Source organism: Balaenoptera borealis, assembly GCF_965194805.1.
Source record: "Balaenoptera borealis genome assembly, chromosome: 5".
Lineage (NCBI taxonomy): Eukaryota > Metazoa > Chordata > Mammalia > Artiodactyla > Balaenopteridae > Balaenoptera > Balaenoptera borealis.
The window spans coordinates 146,190,643-146,202,894 of NC_138862.1; the positions used below are offsets into that span (position 1 = coordinate 146,190,643).

General features: G+C 51.3%; 1 protein-coding gene and 1 long non-coding RNA gene across 4 annotated transcripts in view; one reads left to right on the forward strand and one right to left on the reverse strand.

Annotated features, from left to right (window-relative positions):
• Positions 1-507: 507 nt before the first annotated feature.
• On the reverse strand, positions 508-3,565 carry LOC309629139. Its single transcript, XR_014244884.1, has 2 exons — positions 2,551-3,565; positions 508-595 (listed from the first exon to the last, which is right to left on the reverse strand). It is a non-coding gene; the product is annotated as an uncharacterized lncRNA (long non-coding RNA).
• The window catches only part of LRRC3B (leucine rich repeat containing 3B), a 100,085-nt gene continuing 88,841 nt past the window's right edge, over positions 1,009-12,252 (forward strand). For 2 of the 3 annotated variants that reach the window (XM_082392818.1, XM_082392816.1), the window contains exon 1: positions 1,009-1,651. The gene's annotated coding sequence lies outside the window, so the exon portion shown is untranslated. Of the gene's footprint in view, positions 1,652-3,858; positions 3,946-12,252 lie in introns of those variants that run through there. The other variant, XM_082392817.1, reaches the window with a different exon arrangement.

Here is a 12,252-nt window from a genome sequence, read left to right on the forward strand (position 1 = left end):
GTTTAGAAACAAAAATGAATTAAATAGTGTTACATTTCTAGGTCATAGGGGCTGTGAGTTTAACTTTTTGTGTCTTCTCTTCCACCCAAACTCTGAAAAATTTCATCGCTGAGCCCCTTTAATTTTAGGGCCACTGGGATTTAGCTGAAAGAGAAAGTGACCTTCCGCTGGTTAAGCTTTCCTTGAGTACGTTACCCATTAGATACAAAACATTGCTGGATGTTGCAGTGGAAAAAAAAAATAATAATAATACAGGTCAGTGAAGCAATAGAAATCTATAACAAATCTATAAATATGTAAATTCTGCAAATGATTGGCAAATACATCTGTGACAGCAAAGAGAAGGGAAAGATTAATTCTACCTGGTGAGGGGATGAGGATAGGGGTGGAAAAGAACGTGATATCAGTAGACCGTGGCAAGGCCGGGTCCTCTGGACCTTTTTTTTTTTTTTTTCTTCTTCTTTTGGTGTAGATCTGATAAAGAATTGAAATCATGAAACAATAACATTATGAAAACCAATAATTTGCTTTATTCTTACACACACTTTCTTCGGGGATATATAGACTCCATTTCGGCTGCACGTTCAAAGTCATCCTGGAAGAGGAAGGAAAAATTGAAATTTCTCACACCTCCTCTGCTTTGGGAAACTGGACTGGTTGGGGGTAGGGCTCAGGGTCCAGGACTCAGTCCCAAAACTTTGGGCTTCAGGAGCTGCAGGGGACCATTCCGGGGTCTGATCTTGTAGTCGTCGGGGCGGGGGTATCCCACTTTATTCACCCTACCGCAAAATCGCCTAGTGCAACACTTAGCACCCAGTAAGCAATGGTTTGTCCAAAGGATTTCATGCATCAGCCTTTTTCCCCGTTAGAGGACCATCCCCCCATCAGCACGTTACGCTCCCTCTGCCAGCTCGGTTCATCTCCGATCTCCAGAGTTAGAAAAGCAGGAGAAAGCATCGGCCCGGAGTACCCTGAGAGTGGAGCTCTGCCACGGGGGGGGGGGGGGGGGGGCCGGGGGGGGGCCGGGGTGGGGGGAGGGAGGGCGGCGAAGGCGGCGGGCCGAGCGAACACTCCCACCTCAGCTTCCTCCCCCCGCAGCAGTCGCCCAGCCCCCGCCCTCTCTCTCCATCCCGGACCACCGCCCGCGAGGCGGGAGAGCGGCGCCCGCGCCGCCGAGGCTGGCTCCGGCGGTCACGTTCGTCCCCTGCAGCTCTTGCAGTCCCCTCCTCCCTCCTCCCCGGCCCGGGTCTGGAGGCGATTCCCCTCTAGCGACTGAGCCGAGCGTTTCTGGGCGAGCGGCGCTTCGCCCCCTCCCGGCTTTGTCTCCTCCTCCGGCGAGGCTCCGGGCCCGGCGCAGGGTCTGCAGCGGCCGCCGCAGCGGCGGGAGCCCAGCGGTGCCTCCCGGCGCGGCCGCCCGGGGCCGCACCCTCTCTCGGCGGAGGCGCCGGCGGACAGCGGCCCAGACACGCACCGCCCGCGTCCCGCGCACCAACGCCGCAGCCGCCGCGGGAGAACCAGCCCACCCGGCCGGCCGGGTCCGAGGCCGGCAGCCCCGCTGGCAGTCGGGTGGGGACGGCGGCTGCTACGGGTCTGGCGGTGCCCCCTGCGCTGCGAGGATGGAGCAACCACCCCGGCCGCGGACCGGCGCAAGGTAAGGTGCAGCCGCCTGTTGCTTTTCGCAAAGCGCGGCATCGTCCCCTCGGCCCGGGCGCCTAGGCCATCCCTCCCGGCACCGGTAGAGGACAACTATCACCCCATTTCTGAGTCTTGTCCAACCACCCGCCCCCCCCCCCCGCCCCCGGTTCCCTGGCGCAGATCCTTGGAGAGACCCCCTCCTGGGGAGTTGGGGGCGGGGGTGGGTGGTCTACCCTCTTTGCTCGCGTGCCGTCGGCTGCAGTGCAACGGTCTGCAAACTTTTGTGCCCCCTCCCTGCGTGGTGCTCAGCCAGCGCGGTGCAAGTTGCGTGTCCAGTTCTCGCTTGCGCCCTTCCCCCACTCCTCCCCCCACCCCACCCCGAACCTCCCCTCGCCCTAGGCATCTGCCTGTTTTCTTCGTGCGTTCTTGCCAGTCGACTTTTCGCTCCCTGCAGCTCCCGCTAGAGAGGCGAGGGTTTGGGACCCAGCGGGGCTGATCCTGCCTGTAGGGGTTGAGTGGGAGCGGAGATGGAGAGCTGGTATATAGGTGGGACGTGGGGGGAGGCTGCCCCCGCCCCTGGGGCTCCGTCCGGCGCGGCGGGAGTCGGCCCGCTCTTGCATTTGCCACCTCCAGCTCGGGAATGAACCCCCTGGAGTGGCTCGAGGCTGTGCGCCGTGGGAAGGCAAGTGCAGCTGCGGGTGGGTGAAGTAAGTGGTTAGGGGAGGGACAGGGTGCTGGTGAGGCGGGGGAGGAAGCTGAGGATGGGGACGGATCTGGTTGAGGGTGGGACCAAAAGGCTCCGCTAAAGGGGGCGAGGGGCCGGCCCCGGGCCGCCTTCAGACGTGGAGGAAAAGGAATTTGAGCCTGGGAGCGGGGGACCGGGTGCGTACAGACAGATGGCGGAGGGGTTGATACCTGAGAAACGCAGAGGGGCAGACCCGAGCCCTGGAATGCCGGGCGCCGGCGGCCTTGGGAAGGCAGGCTTCTGGGTGCCTGGGATGGGGCGACCTTTCTCCCCGGGAGAAACAGACCTCCCGATTCTGTGTACGTTGGCGTCTTGGGCGGTGACTGAGTGGTCAGATCAGGGACCAGGGGAGCTTTTCCCTGCTCGAAGAGGACCCCCGTGTCCCCTCCTTTCTCCGACACCGGCTTCCACACCCTTCCACTCCCCACGCCCACCCTCCCTGCCCCGCGCCGGGGAGTTAGGGATGTTTCCACGGCCGCAGGGTGGGAAGGGGATTCCGGTACTCCGGCGGCAGGCTTGGCTGCTGGGTTGGGGAGAGTCCCAGCGCCTGGCGAGTAGACCTCGGTCCCAACTGGTTGGAGGACAGCGCAGGGGGCGGAGGCTGCAGTGGGAGCCCCCGCCCCCTCTCGCACCCCTCCCCACCTCGCACCTGGGCGGAGCGAGGGACCCGGGGAGCCCCAGACGCCCGGGAGGCTCGGAGGCGCGGCACTGGAGGGCGTGCGGCGAAACGCAGGGCGCTGGGCTAAGGAGTGTGGGCATCGGGGGAGGGGAGGCCCGGCTCCCAGACCCGGGGCCCCAGGCAGAGGTGCGTCTGCCCACCTCTCAGCCCCCCAGGTAGATCCTCTGGTTGTTGCAGACGCTTTGGCGGATGCGGAAAGGCGAGGCGCTTTCCTCCTTTGCACCCCGGCAATCTGGAAGGGGGCCTAGACTGCTGTGGCGAGGCAAGGGCGGTCCCTGGGATCCTCTGATGCTGGCGGGGGACACCCCGGGCTGTCAAAGGCCTGGAAGCGCCTCCTTTAACCCTTCTCTCTCTGAGGAGGTGCACGCCCCTCTCCAAGTGGCGCCTTGGGCTGAGAATCCAATTCCCGGCTGGTTCCTCCTGGCTCCATAGGAGGCGAATTTGGAGGTTGCGTGGGTCAGGAGCCCCGTAAATCCCTCTGGTCTTCCCTGTGCAGCTCTCCCACGTGCAGGCTTTGAGGGGGCACCACCGGCTCTGCGGTTGCCCTGCGGACATCTTCTGCTCTCCGGACCCGAGCTGGGAGAAAGCAGAGCTCAGCGCAGCCCCCTTTTCTGGGCCCTACGCCCTGGCCAGACCCTTCCGGAAGAGACATCGACTGGCCAGGGCTCCGGAGGAATCCTGAGTTCGGTCACTCCCATCGGGGCCCCCCCGGAAGCCGCGAGCTCCCTGTCTCCCCACAGCAAGCTCCAGAGTCCCAGGCAGCGGACAGGGGATGCCCTCGGAGCAGGCTGGGGTGCACCTGCTGAGCGCAAACTCCACACCCTCCCCGGCCAGGCGTCGAGGGGGATAGAGCGTTGGCCTCCTCCGAATTCCCTGGATAACCGAGGTAGGATCCCAGAATTAAGTCCCTCACTCGGCACCACTGAACTCTGGACACCCCAGGACCTGGTTCTTTCTGGGTGCTTGTCGCCCGGTTTTGTGCTCCCGCCACTTGCTTTGCCTGTAGAAACAGATTGGAACGTGTCCCTTGGCAACTCTTGAAGGAAGACTTAAAATCCACACCGAGGTGTTTTTTTTTTTTTTTTTTCAGGTTGCTGAGCTATTCTGGGGAGACAGGTAGTAATAATAACCATCAGCACTTGCATTTACTCTGTGCCAGGCTCTAAAGATTTCATTCATGGGCACTAATCCTCACAACAACCCTGGAAGGTAGTTATTACTCCCATTTTATTGGTGGGGAAACTAAGCCATGGAGAAATTAATTTCCTTGCTCATTGTCACCCAGCCAGTAAGTGATGGGACTGGTTAGGCTTGCGGGTAGAGAACACTGGTGTGCCCCCTTCTTTGAACCCCATTTGGTACCAAGGAACCTTTGTCCCAGGGAAGCATGGGTGAGGCCCCCCGTTTTCTGCTCAAACCCCAGGCCATGCTGGCAGTGCCATCCTTGCCCTGGAGGCCCCTGTAGCTGTGACGCTGGGGAGACCGATGGTGCATATACCCCCTCAGAGCCCCATGGGGCGCACCTCCAGAGGATGGGGTCCTGGCACCGGAAGCAGATTTAGGGAATTGGCTGCTGGCACTGGATTTCTTTTCTGAATCTTTTGGAGGACATTCCCTTTGTAAACGTGAGGAAAAATGGAAGGGGGATCCGAATGTGAGCAGGGCTCTGCTCTAGGGCCACACACTGTAGATACAGTATTCTGCAAATGAGTCCCTTTCTAGTGACCGCATCACAGAATATTAGAGTCGGCTCAGATATCACCCTTCCCAATCCAGAAGCCAGGAGGGGCCTTCTTGATGTGGTCAAGGCCACACAGTGTGTTTCTGGTACCACTAGTACTAGAACCACCGTCTTCTGACCCATGGTCAAAATAAGCTCTGTTTATGCATGTATAGATTAGGTTCACTGTGGCTGTTTTTCAGCATCTTAAAATTAATTCGTGAAAATTTAACTAGGGAAACGCTTGTTTATTTAAAAAGTAGACCATTTTGCTAATTTCTCATAAATGCCTCCATCTGCATAACCAGAAAAAGCCGCTTTCATGTAGTGGATAAACCACAACAAATGTGTGTCTTTTGCCAAACATTGCAGTATACTATTGATAAGCCTTCCAATAAAAAAATTAACTAACCATGCAACCCTTTAGATGATTCTAAATAAAATTTAATGGATTCTCAACCATTTTAGCCAAGTCCTTCTATCAAGTTGAGTGGCTCTGTCCTGCCCCAAACCCAATTATTTGTGAAAATAAGAAAATGTTGGACCTCAGAGGGAAAAATCCTTTTGCATCCAATGAGATGATTTGGTGTTATTTCTTTGGGACTTCTGACCATTGGGTTAAACTTTAGGCCAATGTCAATTTGAGGGAAAATCACATCTTTCTAGTGGACATACTTGAGGCTCAGAAAGGGGAAAATAATTCTTTGTCCTTTTCTCACTCGCTGAGTCCCTTTAACAAAGGGGACTTTCTCTAGCAGTTTAGGGATTCCATATGCCCCTAGACATTCTTGTAGGACAGAATTTTGATTTCTAAGAGCATCCCATGTCTTTTCTCTGTAGCTACAATACTAAGATGTTCTTCCCCTGGAGCTGAACCAACAAAAAGTCAGTAAACAGAGAGGAGAATTGGGAAAGCCTGTTTCTCAGAGTCACATTGTGTGTGTGTGTTTGGGGGGTGGGCGGTAGCTAAGAGTTACAGGCGGATGGTGGAAATTTGGTGCCTTTTATGTCACCTGGAACAAGATTTCCATCCCTGATGCTGTGCTAAACCAGGACAGAGGCCCTCGGGCAGTGATGAGTGGGGTTGGGGTGAAGGAGGAAGAGGCAGAGGATGAGGGGGATGGAAAGGAGGCTTGGCTGATGAAGGGCCTTGAGGTGGCAGAGATGGCCCCGGAGAGCCTGCACTGAGAGATGCTGTCCTTCCCCCCCTTCCCCTCCTACCCACCTCCTCAGTCCGCCATCTGTGTTGGGTTGACTGATCTGAATCCCAGCGTCCTCAGTTATCTCAGGGGAAGCATTCACTTTCTAGAGAATTCATTAGAAACGCATATTGTTTTTATGTAAGGAGGGGAAAATATGCACAGATGCCCCAGTCCTCAGGGAGAGCCCTGAACCTCAGATCATCCCAGAAGGGTGATCTTCTGAAGGTGGGGATACTGCTTTAGTTGGATTATTGCAGTGTTAGAGAATAAAAGATGTGGCATTGAAATCAGGTGTGACAACATCCCAGAGGAATGGTTTCTTTTTTGGGAACCTCAGGAAGAAGAATTCTTTTGCACCTGGGCAGACATCCTGGTTTCCAATTCCTAGCTTTTCAGGGGTGTCAGGGAGTTAGCTGTATCCTTATCCCATGTGTGTGGTCCATACCCCCTCTACTTACTTACTTACTCATTCCTGTGTGGCCCACATAACACTTCTACTGGGGCAATTCGTTGGGGGTGTATTTATCTTAAATCATATAAACACAAGTTTGTTGACAGAATAACAATTATTATTAAGCAACAGGCTCTGGGAAAATGTTATTTAAAAAAAGAAACCTTTTTGTTCAGAACACAATGAATAAATATTTGTATGCAATACACAGTAAGAAGTATCGATAAAATTTTTGGTTTTGGTGAGATACTTAAAAATAAAAGAGAATCAAGAACCAGAGCATCTGAACTTGACCAATTTTTAATAACAAGAGAAGCCAAATAATAAGGATCTGTGGAATTAGAAGAGGACAGCAGGGGGAAGAAAAGAAAAAGAAAACATAAGCAAGTAGAACCTGAGAAGCTATTCCCTCATGGATTTTATTTTAAATAAAAACATAATATCTTAATCTATGGTTAGATTTGAATAATCCATAGGATTAATAGAGTTACTATTTTATCTTCAGATTGTGGCTTCCATGAGCTTTATTCTACAAGTGATTGGGAACCATGATGGCAGCCCTTGTACCTGCCATACTAGTATCTACCTACCTGTGCTTTGTAAAAACCTGGTGAATTAATACATCACAACATGACATATGAAATGACCATTTGATATAAGAATGAAGTCTGCAACCTTCTCAAGAGCTGACAGGCCTGGAACATATTTTTCCAAAGTGAATAAGCTAAGAGTAAGGGCTGTATAATTCATTTAAATAAATAAATAAAAAAAGAATACATATTGAAAAAGAACCACCCGGATAAAAACAAGATTTTTCTCTTTCAGAGGATAAATTAACAGATAGTGAAGTTTATAAAATTTATGGTTTCAATTTCTCCTAAGCTCTCTGAGCTGCTTTTTATGTTAATACTTGTCCAGTGACAGTTTTTGAAAAAGGATTTAAGACACTTTTTGAAAAAGGATTTATGCCTTTTTAAAAAAGTTATTTTATTTATTTATTTTTGGCTGTGCTGGGTTTTCGTTTCTGCGTGCGGGCTTTCTCTAGTTGCGGTGAGCTGGGGCTGCTCTTCATTGCGATCCACGGACTTCTTATTGCAGTGGCTTCTCTTGTTGCGGAGCACGGGCTCTAGGCACGCGGGCTTCAGTAGTCGTGGCACGTGGGCTCGGTAGTTGTGGCTCGCGGGTTCTAGAGCGCAGGCTCAGTAGTTGTGGAGCACGGGCTTAGTTGCTCTGCATCATGTGGGATCTTCCCGGACCAGGGCTTGAACCCGTGTCCCCTGCATTGGTAGGCAGATTCTTAGCCACTGCGCCACCAGGGAAGCCCTGTGCCTTTTATTAGAAGTAAAATGGAAAACAAATATAAAAAATAAAATATTGTGAGTCATTCTCAAGCATGGAACAATACAAATTTAGATTGGTTTCCTTCTGTTTCTTCTTTCTTTCTTCTTCTTCCTTTTTTTTTTTTTTTTTTGTCACTGATAGAATTTTCATCCTGCATGTAAATAATCAGTACCTTGCTGGCAGAGACAGCTGGACAAATATTTCCCCTGGTAGTAGCAGGAAGAAGGCACCGGGCACTTGTATATTTGTCCAGAACTAAAGCGCAAAGGTCCTGGCTTCTCCTCTAGTTTTTTTTTTTTTTTTTTAAAATATTTATTTTTATTTATTTAGTTAGTTGCAGCGGGTCTTAGTTGTGGCAGATGGGCTCCTTAGTTGTGGCAGGTGAACTCTTAGTTGCAGCATGCATGTGGGATCTAGTTCCCTGACCAGGCATCAAACCCAGGCCCCCTGCATTGGGAGCGTGGAGTCTTATCCACTGTGCCACCAGGGAAGTCCCTCTCCTCTAGTTTTTTAGCCTCAGTTCTGGTCTAGAAAAGCAGTCCTTGCATAGGCCTGCATACAGAGGGCTCGCCCTGGTAACAGTGACTAAGCAGTGTCCCTTCCTTGGCTACACTGGGAATTTACGCTCTGAGAAGAATCCTGGTCCAGCTTGCTGACCTTCCCTAGACATCTGGTCATGAGCAATTACCAAGCAGGAAAGTTTTCCATCCTTTCTACAGATTATATTTAAGCTTGAGTTGGCAAAGTCACGTCATCTCCTGCCATGGAGTGTTTTGTAGTCATTTATTCGGGTGGTCGGCCTGTTTTTTAGTTGCTTCTCAAAAACACTTCCTACCAACAAAATTAATACCCTTCCCTAACGAAAGGTATAAAGTAGACCCTTGGTGCTCAAAGCATCTGCTACAAAACTCATGAGAGAGGGATGGCTGAGAGCCACCAGGTCAGGAGGCCCAGGAGAGAGGCCACAGAGAAGCAGTGGCGGGGGGGGGGGGCGGGTAGGGAGAAAGGGAGTAGGAGGGGCAAGCATCAGGGGAAACGGACCACCCAAAGGAAGGGGGCCCAGCGGTTAACACAGGAAGACTGAGAGATACTTGGTAAAAGCCAAATCCAAAGGATAAGGAAAAAAGGCATAAAAATAAGAGAAGATGAAGAAAGCTAATGGGTGTGATAAAGGCCTGAAGAAGAGGTGTACAAGTTATTAATAATGCACCTAAATAATTCCTCAAGGTCTAGATCAACCCAGAGGCAGGCTGAGACCTCAGCCAGAGGGCAGGCTCTCTTTCCCACACTCCCTGTCCTTGGTTAATGTGACTTCTCCATCACCAGGCCAAGGGCTCTTCATCTTATTTATGCCATGGTGCCCTTTGGCAGTCTGACACATTTAGGGACCCTATGTTTAGATATATAAATTGCAATACGTAAGATTATAACACGAGCTGTATAAACCATTGTGACCTACTAGTGTACGCACAACAGGATCTGATGGTGGGCCAGTGGGATGAGTATAATGCTGCTGTGGGTAACTGCAGACCTGCACCGTGATAGGGAAACGTCCCATCTGTACGCTTGGGTGGCAACATCACCGGTCCCAGTCCTGTGCTTAAGGTCTGTGGCCTGCATTTATAATAGAGTGAAACGCTAAACTGTAGTTCAACATTAGTAAACAAATTCATGACTTTTGTCCCATTCGGGTTCATGGGTTGCTTGAATCCTGTTGATAGATGCCTTGGAGGTCTGCGAGTGGGGTGACCATATCTTTCATGACCGGGATACTTTTGAGAATGAAAGGGAGCATAGTTGTTGCTCTAAGAAGTGGGTGTGAATTGGGATGGGCCTGGGCAAATTGTAGCACAGGGTCCCTCAGCTGTGGAGACCTCCTTGGGGTCTCTCTTCCCAGATCAGTTTTCACTTCTCTGGCCCAAGGAATTGGCATTATCTGCCCTATTCCTAGGGATCACCCTTGTAGATACTGATGGGCATTGGGAAGTGGAGAACACCTCTAGCTGAAAGAAGCCACATGTCAGGGCCACAGCCGGGCGATGGGATGCCTTTGTGAGAACTGGAAAATGGGCTCCCTTGGAGGAGCCGCAGCTTCTGGCTCCTGGCTGTGTGAACACCGGCCTGCATTTCATTTCCCAGTGGCTGCCTTGGCCGCATGTCCAGAAGCGTCGGCCAATTTCTCCTGAAGCGAGGTTGAATTACTAGACTACAGTGCATTTCAGCCCAAAGTTTCAACTTCTCCCAACAGTTTTTTTTTTTCAAAGCAGAGCTGCCACAATGGCTTTTCAAGGTTCACTTCCTGTCCCTACCCACTTCTTACTTATCAGGAAATGGCCTCAGTGTGGGCAGGTGGATGGAGACCCATGGGAAGAGGCCAGGATCTGGAGAATTCTTAAACTGGGTCATAAGACCTCGAGTGATGGAGAAGGACTGAGGTCACGGAGTGTTCCCTAAGCACGTGGCTCATATTGTCCGGTGCTGGGGGAAGATGACCGCAGGTCCCTGAGCCTGGGGATCGCCGTGCGTCTGTCTGTACCGACTGGTCAAGTGGAACCTGCTTAGTAGAAAAAAAGTCTCTTCTAAGAAAGCCTGTGACTCTGCAGGGGGGGATGCAGCATCTCAGAAACCTTGTCTTTAGGTGCATGTAGAATATTTGATCAGCAGCCGGGCAACCAGCTTTGGCCCTAACCAGCTGGGTGGTGATGGGCTGGTTAGGATGACTGCCCGCTGCTCCCCTTCCTCAGACAGAGGATGCTTGGAAGCTAGATGGTTTCTGAAGCCCCTTCCAGTGCGGTGGTCTGCAAGGACATTGTTCTATTTATACGCCATTCGCTGGCCTTCCTCTTTAAGCGGGTCCAGGCTCACTTTCCTGCTTAGGGCTTCCAGACCTTACGTACCACAGATCCAACAATGACAGATGGAGGCACTCCGCCATCCTTAGGGTCTGTGACTAGAGTGAGGGGATGGGGGTGGGAAGGTGGAGGGAAGAGTAGCCGGGAGGCAAAGGGATAGAGTAGGAAAGGAGTGGACCAACTGATAACTTTCCTTTTGCAACAGTAATAATCGCTCAGGAAAGATGGAGGGAAGATGGAGGAGGAGTTCCTAAAATTTTGACTGTGTGTTCATCTGTGTCTAACTCTTTATAACCGTGTAATCATGTGAATCCCTGCTAAAAACTTTTCAGTTACTCCTGGTCGTCTCCAGGAGGGTTACATCCTTATGATGGTTTAATAGGTCCTTTGTCACCTGGTCCTGCCTATCTCTCCATCTGTCATTTTCCTGGGCATACCTACGCCCTGGTGTGTTCCAGCTGGTGTGTTAGTACTAGTTAGTAGTGACAAGGCTTCTCACTTCTCTGAAACTCTACCCTTGGTGATGCCACATGGCAGCCTGAAATCAGCTACGGCAGGGGCATCTACACCACAGAAACTGACAGGCATTATAAAGCAGTGCTGTTTTCCCAGGGAGTCTCGTGTTAAAACTGACTAGCACACACCACTGCCCCTGCCTCGCCCAAAGACTTGCACTTCCTGCCACAAAAGCTTCTCTTTCCCGTCTCTCCATCTGCACTTCCCGACTCCTGATAGCTCATCTGTCTTTCTTTCCTTCTCTCTTCCTTTCCCTTCTACTTTCCCTCCCTCCCTTCCTTCTAAGGGTCCATCCACCTTCTCATCCAGAGGTTGCCAGACTCCGTTCTCATCCTTGAGTGAGTGAATCTGGCAGAATTTCCTAACTTTTAACATGCCCCAGTTTTCTCTACGTAAAATGGGTGTAATCATTGGTCGTTGTGAGGCTTAAATGAGTTAATACGTATAAGGTACTGTGACTAGTACATGATAAGTACTATTTAAAAGTCTTTGTTTCTAGTATTGATCACAACATCATGGATCGCTTGCTATGTACCCGGCACTGAATATTGCACATAGGAAGAGAGGTTCAACAAAACAAGCACAAGACAATGTTTAAGAGCCTTGAGCAAAGCCTGGTTAGTTCTTCCAGGCATATCAGAATGGACTTCATGGAGCCAGGGGCGTTGAAACTGAATCCTGAAAGACTGATGGCAAAACCCCGCCAAACTGGCAAGACAGACAGAGGCATCTCAGGAGGAAGAGAGTCACGTGGGCACCGGCACACAAGAGGGAACAGCATGGTCTGTTAAGTTTCTGTGTAGCTGAGCGTGAGACCGTGGAGGGAGAGGGGCTCTGATCATATCTGGGTTATGGTAACGTCCACAGGGAAGTCAGCTGCGGTCTCCTCTTAGCTCTGCCTTTCTGTTGCCTGCAGCAGTGCGGGTCTGAGCTTCGGATTTGCCAAAAAAAAATGTCAGACATCCAGATTTGTATGCGAAAGCTCCTAATGGTTAATGGTAGAACTCACTCAATTAAAAAATAAACAAAATTAACAAAACAAAGCCTATTCGGAGGCTATATCCAGCCTCCTGTGGGAGAATGGGATTCTAGGTCCTCAAGCTGTGCCAGG